Source organism: Cupressus sempervirens, chromosome 4 (assembly GCF_028749045.1).
Source record: "Cupressus sempervirens isolate cs-2001-9-10 chromosome 4, ASM2874904v1, whole genome shotgun sequence".
Taxonomy (NCBI): Eukaryota; Viridiplantae; Streptophyta; class Pinopsida; order Cupressales; family Cupressaceae; genus Cupressus; species Cupressus sempervirens.
Window position 1 is genome coordinate 870,380,286 of NC_143121.1, and position 10,629 is coordinate 870,390,914.

Sequence of the window (10,629 nt, forward strand, 5' to 3'; positions counted from 1 at the left end):
CAAAAATAAATAAATTATTTATTTTGAGATTTTTGGTCAATTTATTAATTAAATAATTAATAAATAAGGAAATAATATTTAAATAAGACTTAAACATTTTTGGGAGGGATTCCTTAATTAAATATTTTTAATTAAGATAAAGGGATTTAATGGCATAAAAATAAATAAATTAATTAATAAATGATGATGTCATCAGGGACTTTTTTCAAAAAATAAAAATATTTTATTTTCTAAAGGATTTTTAGGTGTCTACACAAATGACCAGGTAAAGATGTGTTGATAGCTTTAGCATTCTCCATAGAGAAATGTTGCCACACCTTCTCAACATAATCAACCTAAGATAGCGTCAAGTTCTTGTTCTTCCTATCTTTTTAAATCTTCATACCAAGGATTTTTTTTGCTGCCCCCAAATCCTTCATAGCAAATGCAAGTGCTAACTGGCATTTCAACCCCTTAATATAATTCATGTTAGACCCAGCTACAAGCATATCATCAACATATAAACATAAAATAATGTAGCTATCATCATCCAACCTCTTAAAATAAACACAATGATCTAAATGACACCTACTATATCCATGCTCATGCATAAAACTATCAAATTTCAGATACCATTACCAAGATGCTTGCTTCAAGCCATATAAAATTTTCATCAATTTGCACACTAAGTTCTCATTACCTTTGACCTCAAATCCCTATTGATGAGCCATATATATCTCTTCATCCAAATCACCATGAAGGAAGGTTGTTTTAACATCAAGCAACTCTAAATGCAAATCTCCAGTAGCCACAATACATAAAACAATATAGATAGAAGTCATTTTAACAATAGGAGAGAATATCTCATCAAAATCAATGCCCTTTTTCTGTGTGAATCCTTTTACCACTATCCTGGTTTTAAATCGTTTCTTACCTCCATCCTCTTCTTTCAATCTATAAACCCATTTATTTTGTAAAGCCTTTTTACTTGCAAGCAACTTTCATAAATCTCATATCTTATTTTGCAGCAAAGAGTCCATTTCTTCTTTCATTGCAAACTCCCAGTAAATCTTTGTATCCACCTGCACAACTTCATCATAACATTCAGGTTGACCAACTTCTATTAGTAAAATGGAATACAAAGAGGGAACAAATCTTTCTGCAAGTCAAATTTGCCATGTTGACCATTTAACATTCATTAGTGTGTGTGGTATTTTTTATTGTGGTTGTTGCACATCATGAGGAATTGCTGAAACATCATCTTTTGGAGTATCATCCAACACTACATAATCATCTTCTTTTTTCTCATGTTGCCACAACAGATCTTTGTACAACACTTTCTCATTGAATATGACATCCTTGCTTCTTACAGTTTTACGATTTTCAAAATCCCAAAGCCTATAACCAAATTTATTAATGCCATATCCAACAAATACACATTTCTTTGACTTAGCTTCTAGCTTGGTTCTATTTTTAGAATCTATATGAGAAAAAGCTTCACAACCCAAGATCTTGAGAAAAGAATAACTCACCTTTTTACCAATCCATGCTTCCTCTAGAATACCACAACCCAAAGGAGTATAGGGACCTCTATTAATCAAATATACAATAGTATTGATAGCCTCCACCCACATGTGTAAGGGCAACCCAACATGCAACCTCGTGCTCCGTACATGCTCCATTATAGTCATGTTCATGTGTTCAGCCACTCCATTTTCCTGTGGAGTCCTTAGAACAATTTTCTATCTATGAATACCATTAGTGGAGCAATAATCTTCAAATTCATGACTGCAATATTCACTGCCATTATTAGATTTGAGACATTTTAGTTTCTTACCAATCTCATTTTCAACCAAGCATTTCCATTTCTTAAAAGTTTGAAATACATTAGATTTATGTTTAAGGAAATAAATCCATACCTTTATAGTTGCATCATCAATAAATGTAACATAATAATGAGAGCCACCAAGGGAAGATACCTGAGCCGGTCCCCATACATCTATATGCACAAGCTCTAATTTCTCCCTTTTATTTTCCTTCCCAGTCTTCACAAAACTCACTCTCTTTTGTTTCTCATACACGCAACTTTCACAGAAATCCATATTAACACATTTCAGGCCTGGTAAAACTTTCTTTGAATGAATTACTTTCATACCTTTCTCACTCATGTGCCCAAGTCTGTTGTGCCACAACATTGTATTAGAACCTACAATAGCTACTTGTTCTCCCTGCTCAACTATAGCAATTGTTCCTAAACATTCATTTTTCTCTGAAATAATCAAACTAGAAGGAACAATATGACCTGTACAAAGATATAAGGTGCCTACTTTCACACCTCTTGCTACTACAAGGGAACCTTTTGAAACCTTCCAATTTTTATCATTAAAAGTAACTACACAACCCTCATCACTGAGTTGCCCTACTGAAATTAAATTCCTACTCAGCCTTGGAACATGTCTTACCTCATGTAGTAGCCAATGATTCTCATTCTGCAACTTAATCTTAACTTTTCCCTTTCCAACAATTTGACAAGGTTCATTATCCCCCAAATAAACAAGCCCAAAATCCCCTTAGACATAATCAATGAAATAACCTCTATGAGGTGTAGCATGAAATAAAGCACTAGAATCTAAAATCCATGAATCATCGACACTTTCTGATGCAGGAGCATCCAGAGGGATATGGGCAATCCTATGTCACCCAAAAAAATGTACTTAGTTTATGTTTCATGTGTTCTCATTTTTGGACACCCATTTGGGTCAAATAAAGGTTCCAACTCTCATAGTTCCACTATCAGTGTGCTAGAAAATCTTGAAAAAATAGGAGCATGTAATTGGGCCATCATTTTGGTGAACTAGAAGGTGTGAATTGGCCAGATAAATGTAATTGTAATTTAGAGCATTCCTAAAAAAGAATCAGGTCAAAAGGCCCCACAGTTTGAAAGTTATTGCAGTTTTTTGAGTTTTGGAGACCTCCTAAGAATGCTTCAAAGTCAGGTTAGGGGCATTAAATGACCTCGAAAAGGGCCAAAAAATGGGAGACGAGCAAAGCTCGTCGATAGGGCTATAGAGCGCTTCGAGAGGTTTTTGAAAATGTAAATGATTCGTCAATCGGAGCTACGGTTCAAAAGTTATGCCTCCCAAAAGTTCGGTTACCATTTCTCAATTCTTCTAGATTTGCACCGACTTCTAACGTAGCTTCTGGAACCTTCTATTTGGTCAGTGGATGCCTACTACCACTTTCTAGAATGTACTCCTAGTCCTTAACCCTTCGGGGTCTATTTAAAGGAGATTTCTAGCATTGTAAAAGGCAGTTCGGAGTGGAGTTTGAGAGGAGGTACTGAAAGGAGAAATTATCTCCATATTTATGCTATTGTAAGCCCTTAGGGCATGTTTTGAAGTTTATTTTCCCTGTACTGTTGTACTAGCTTATTTTCTCAGTTAATATAATATCCCCTTTTCTATTGTGTCCATTTTGTTCTTGGGTTGTGTCCCCATCACTTTCTAAAGATAGAAGCAAAGCATCCTCTTCAAATTTGTTACTTACCACATTTGCCTCCTTGTCTCCATCTGGTTTATCTCCTTCATTTTTCTTTCAAGTCCAACAATCTTTCTTTTTATGCCTTGGTTTCCCACAATACCAGTAGTCGTTTAGCCCTCTTGATTGAGACCTCCCCTCTTTTGACTTTCCTCTTGATTTCCCACAATTTCCAGAATTATTTCCTCTTTCAATCATTTTGTCTCTTCTTTGTGCATTCAAAGCACTTCCTAATGTAGATCCACCTGAGGATTTCCTACAAGTTTCCTCACTCAAAATAACACTGATCACATCATCATATTATAGGGTACTAGATCCAGGAACAGAATTACTCATAGCCATTCCATCTTTCAAGAAAAGAACAATAAATCAAGAGAGCCCCAATTTCTTCATCAAAATTGATACCCACAGAAGATAACTGACTAGTAATAATATTAAACTCATTTAAATGATCTACAATAGATCCACCTTATGCCATTTTCATATTAAATAAACACTTCATGAGAAATACCTTATTTGAAGCAGAGGACATTTCATACAATTTTGCTAGGGTTTGCATTAACTCTTTCATCATCTTTTCTTTTGTAATATTAAATGCCACTGATGGTGCTAGGAATAATCGAATGCTTCCAAGAGTTTTTCTATCTAAAAGATCCTAGTCATCATTTGACATAGATCCCTAATTCTTGGTTTTGCCTTCCAACAACTTCCATAAATCCTTCTGATAAAGATAGTCTTCCATTTGCATCTTCCATAACTAAAATTTCTTCCCATTAAACTTCTCAACCCTCAGCTTACCCTCATTTGTGATCGCTCCCACTCAACCGTGGGACTTTCCTGCAAAGGATAGCTAAAAAAATAACCTCGCTCTAATACCACTTGTTAGGATTAAACCTTAGACAGACATAACAATTACATGCAAATATAACCAATATCAGAAAATAATAGATCACACAGAAAAGAACATAAGACGCTAAGATTTAATGTGGTTCATCCAATCCCTGGCTGCATCCACCAAACAGCAAGTCCAATATTATTACAATCTAGTGATTACAACCTGATTACAATTTATAATCCCTTACAGCTCAATACCACTACAAGAATCAATTTTTGCATCACAACTTATAAAAATTCCTAACCCTAAGCCCTTTTATACAAGTGATTTTATGCCACTTTAGGGTTACAACATGTTGGCCATATGTCGGCCATACGTTGGCCACAACCCAAAAAATAAAAATTCAAAGAATTTATGAAGTATGTATAGCACTTCCCTGATCAGTCACCACAAACTAACATTACTCATAAATATTTTAGAGGTGTTGATCCTTAATTTATTTTTGCACTTCCTCTTGAAGGTCATGGCTCTATGGTCTAGCATACTCTCAAGACTGGTGCTCTTTTAGTTAAGAGGGGTCTTTTCTAGATATGTAAGAGAGGCTCTGAGGCTTTGTTTTGGTTTAATACTTTGGATGGATTCCCCTCTATCTTATCAATGTACCCTCATCTTTAGAATCTCTGTGATTCTTTTATTGCTCCTAGATGGGATAAAGTGGCTCATTACAAGATTTCCTATCAATTAGGACCTGTTATCAGTTATAGATGGAAGCACTCTTCAGATTGGCCTCCTGGAGCCACTGAGGTAGATCGTCAAGAGCTTTCTTAGATTTTGGCCTCTAGGGCATGTTGCTCTCTGCTAAGACCAGATGTTTTGGCTTGGGGAGGTACCTTGTCTTGTAAATATTTTGTCTATGTTGGGTATCAAGTGATAACTAGACAAGTGTTAGAGGATGCTAAGTGTTGATGTTTTGAAATGTTACGATTTTAAATTACCCTAATGAGAATATAGTACATCTAGTGGTAGTTGCTTCCCATTTGCAACATATCCTTTTAGACACTGGGCCAACTATAAGGCTAGACCCTTCTTCTACTTCAGGCTCTTCAAAACCTAGGGAAGTGGACCTAAAGATTCTTTATATGGTACCAATATTCAAAGCATACGCTAGATCTAAAACAAAGTAGATAAAAAACCTTATATCTTCTATACTTATGCAAAGATCATAGACATGAAATAGTTAATGACATGGCCTAAGAAATTGATATGCTAAGTGAGGGCATCCTTTCAGCTCTCAAATAGGAGGGAAATGGATGATTATAATGTTGATTTCAAAAAATCCGTAAATATGCAATAGTAGGAACAAGTTGATCCTATAGCTAATCAGTGCCTTATCTATTGGGCAATTCCACAAATCACATACGTACATCTATGATACCATTGACATATTTCATACATCAAGATATCAAATCTATCTTATCACTTTGTAAATTAGACATCGGTGTTCATAAAGACCTCATTCTCATGAAGTATCCTTCTCCAATAACCAGCAACCTTGTCAAATACATCAAGCATTTACTTGGTTGTTTGTTCCAATAGCAAAACATATCAGACATACAACCTTTTAGGGATACAAATGGGTCTAAGTTCTTTGTCCCTAAACCTCAAAACATTGCAGATTATAGAGATAGAAGATGATAATCAGAATGAAACTAAGAAGATTCTTTCTCATTTGTATTCATTTCTTTGAAACTATACATTCAAGATGCATGTAAATAACTCATGAAACTACTAAATAGATAAGAGCTATCTATATTAGCTTAACTACTATTGTTCATACAAGAGAGAAAAAAATGTTGAAGAATGGTATCATAGTCATGAAAACATATCAAAAACTAGAACCCTGGTCTCACAATATTGAGAAAACTCAAGATTGGAACCAATATGGTATTACAGCAAGGAGAATTTTTTTCAAAAAAATTGGAACCCCTATGATGAATTTGAAAGAGAAAGCTATAGGAAAGGAATGAAATCGTAGAGTTGATCTGGAAGTGATATGTGTCCACTTGAATCTTCATTCCCTATTGTTGTAAAGCATCTCTTATCTTTCTATAACTAAAATTTGATATGATTATCATCATTGTTATGTAACAAACTTGAAATCTCTCTTCCTCGATGATGAAAACCCTTGTGTTGCCAAAATATCTGAAATGTTGATAATCCATCCACTGAACTGACTCAAAGGTGACAAAATTTGCCCCTAACTACATTCATACTACCTTTTATGTTTATCCAGTTCACCATTTCACTAGAAATCAAATCTAAACTGTCCTAATTGAATGAAACTAAAAAGTAGGTTCCTGAGACAAAACCTCGTATAACTTGAACTAGTGGGTTCCTGTGCAAAAACAAACTCCAAAAATGGAAAGTTTGTTCTCTCTCAGCTCTAATGATATATAATAGTCCTATATCCACTTATTGGAGATGCCCAGAATCCTTATTTGAAAACCATGCCCCTAGACTTACCTCACAGGTCTCCACTTGATATTTCAAAAATTAAAATCCTTCCAAAGATTAAACTTTAGAATAAAAGACCTTTTGATTTAAAAATCAACTGTATGCCCAAAAAATTGAAAAAACAACAAAATTCATGCCCATATATTTCCCTGCAAAATCTAATTTGGGTCAAACTAGTTTGACCATCTGTGCCATGTGGTGACACGCCATTGATTAGCTTCTGCCACATCACCTACCACCCAGGCACCATGTGGAACCCTCTGACTAATCCACTGGTCACCTAACATGCTGCCACATGTCATCATTTCATTGGCCCTTCCAACTGCCCCATCATCACCATGCCATTCTCTATCTGGTTGATCACCACATCACCACCATGTGGCATCTTGCGATTGATTGGACCACTATACCTGCCATTTCACCATTGACCTGAGTCTGTTGCCACATGTCAACTAGGCACTTTCCCACATGCACAGTCAGCATCTACCACATTGCATATAGGAATGCACCTTTGTGACACATATCCTACTGTGCTACGTCATCACCTCAAGAAGTGTGCTAAATTTGAAAGCCCCTGACACATGTCACCTCCTAGTTTGTCCACCTCATTCCACGTGCAACCACTTGTCATCATTCAATTCATCCAGTGGGTCCAAATCATCATGCCACATCATCAAGTTTGTTCAAAATTTGACTTAAGCCGCAAACTAGTCAGGCCCCACCAAGCATGAGCTTTACACTGTAGCTTACAAAAGTCATCGTATCTTTAAGACACTTAAGATTTGTAAATTTTGGTATTTAAAAACATTAAAAGGTTGCCACAGGACCAATGTGGGACTAAGGACATAAACAATTTCCTCAATTTCCTACGTTAAACTACATGGATTGAGTTTTAAAAACACCTACATATCATGAATACTCGAGATGGTGCTAGTGAGGGTTGTATGTACCCCAAACAAGAGATGACTTGTGATGGGAAAGAGACTTGAGAGCTTCTAGCACCTGTCGCCCTGCTAAGATATGATCATGAGTTTTGACAACTTCCTTCAGCATATTTCAGAATAGGAGACGAACATTGTTGTTTTCATTCCTAGACGGAGAGTCGTCAAGGGACCGTATTTGAGAGAGAAGGCATGCATGCTACTATTTTACCCATGACTAAATATTCAGTTATATCCTAGCAGCTTCTTCTTCCTCCTCCTACCCATGCATTCATATCCTTGTTTTAGCATATGTTCCAATCCACTTTTCCTAGCATGAATGAAGGCATTAGTGGTGGAGAATATGTTTTAGAAATCTGTTGCTAGTTTCAAAAAACTCGTCCAAAGAGGGCCCTGCCCCAAATGCTATCAATGCCCTCATTCGGTTAATGAATCTATTATTGTGTACAACCAACATCCTTCCTATGGCATGAATGTTCTAATGTCCTACTTTGGTTCTTTAATGTCATCGACGCTCCTTCCTCTTATACATTCGCAATGTGTTTCCTTGGCGCTCCCAATAAATTTTCTTTCTTTGCAACTATGATGACCATGATCTTGCTATAATATTTACTTGTCATGGATTCAAAATAGATATTGTCATATGAAGAGAGTAAGTCTTAACACTCCTTCGACATATTTGGAAGGCTTATAACTTTGTTTTGTATATCTAAATTTTGAAATCCAGAGACATTAATTTGATTTGTCCTTCATTCTGATCTATAACTAAGAATCTAATCATCATTCCTTTATCTCTTTCTCTAGATGCAAGTGTATCAAGATAACTATAGAGCAAGCTTTTGTTTGATGTGCAAGAAAACATACACTCAAAATGTGATGGTGCCTGCACTATATTCTTCATGAAGAATGTATCCTCTAATGGTTTCCCCCCACACTATAATATATTGGTTCAAAATTATAAACCTCTCGCTCCACTTTGAAAGAAAAGATGATATGTGAACTCATTAAAATGATTAGACTTGTTATGATCAATCTTCAAAACTCCTTAAATCTCACGTGTTATCAATCTATGCAATCAATTGAGTCCCAAAGGGGGTCCAGCTAAAAAAAAAATTGTTTTCAAATAGCTAACATCTCAAACTGATCTACTGAGCACCTAACTCTGATTGAAAACAATCTGCATCATTGGTTCAACTTTTAAAACTCATTTTCACCTCTTTTTGCCAACTACCAATTTCATGCCAAGGGGTCCTCTAAATAGATTTAAAAACTGACAAAAACACCTAACTGAGCTATGAAATCAGACACACTGATTCTTTGTTCCACATTCTTGCACTGTACCAAATCTCATGTCATGACGATCATTTATTCAAAAGATATTGATCGTCAAAGTTGCCTTCTTAGAACTACCTACAAGCAAACATGTTTGGACTTGGCTTTGAAAATAGGGAAACTTGACACTTGGGGGCATGAAAAATGGGGCATTGGTCCACTGTCATGAGGAGAGTATAAATCTATGATTTGGGCTAATGATGAATAACTGGGCCCATTTGGCGAGTGGTCAAAGTGAGCTACTTGGATTTGTACAACTAGGAAAACTGGTAGAAAAGTGATTTTCACAAACAGAATGGACCTAGGAAAGTGTGTAGACAGATTCATCAAGACTTGCAAACTCGCACACTTAAAGTATATTTAGAGTAGAACACAGTGGTACAATCCATTTGATCTCACCTATCAAAAATTCAGAGTTATAACATCATGAACAGGAGTACCAATTAATATACTTTTCTTGACACTAGTAAGACTTTATAAATTGCATATGGAATCGCATTCAAAAACTGATCAAACAAATTCATCATAAGCTCAAAATTAAAACATAACAAGTCTTTGGCCTCTAGAATGTGATGAAAAATGAATTATCTCATTTTAGTCAACTCGGTCAAAGTTATAATCAGTCAAACAAGGCCTCCCAGTATTCTGAACAATTTACATCAGCACGAGAACAATAAACAACTGACTTTGAGGGATTCAAAACCTAGTCAAAACATGTCAAAATGACTTGAAATCTGAAACATAGGTTCTCTTATATGTATAATAAACATTCCCAAAGTGTAAAGTTTTGAAACATAATCAGGTGCAATAAATTCAATTGCAAACTAGGCCTCTTGTCATTGTTTGACACTTAAGCAAAAATACAGATTTGGAAATTGCTCAAATGAAACTTCACATAATGACTCAGAATGGAAATTTATCTTTATGGAATGCATGGATATATTTAATGTAAGGTGTTAGAAATATTGGACACCTGTTAGGCATTACACAAACAACTAGGTACACATGCATTAAAATGTGCTTATAGGACTCAAAATCTTGGGATGGTAATCAAATTGAGAAGGCAATTTTGAGTCCATATACTGAGGTCCCTTAGTGGAAACAAGTTTGGAATAAATTTTCTTAGTCCAATTTTTTTCATGTGGCTAGTGGCTCACAACCATTGTCTTATGTGGGATAATCTTTGTAAACGCAGATTGTAGGGCCCCTCATTTTGTGTTTTGTGTGGTAATGGGGAGGAGTCTATCTCCCATCTATTCTTCCTTTTCTCCATTTCTACTCAGTTATGGAACCTTTGGTGGAGTTCTTGGGGTTTCTCTTGTTGGCATTCTTCCTCTTTTCTCAAGTTTTGGGCTCGCTTGGGGAGTGCTCCCTCCAAGGCTTCTCCTCTCCATGATGCTTGGATTGTTAGCCCATCATTCATTCTTTGGCATATTTGGCTATAGAGGAATCGACAAGTCTTTCAAGGTGTCTGAATTCATGTCATGCATC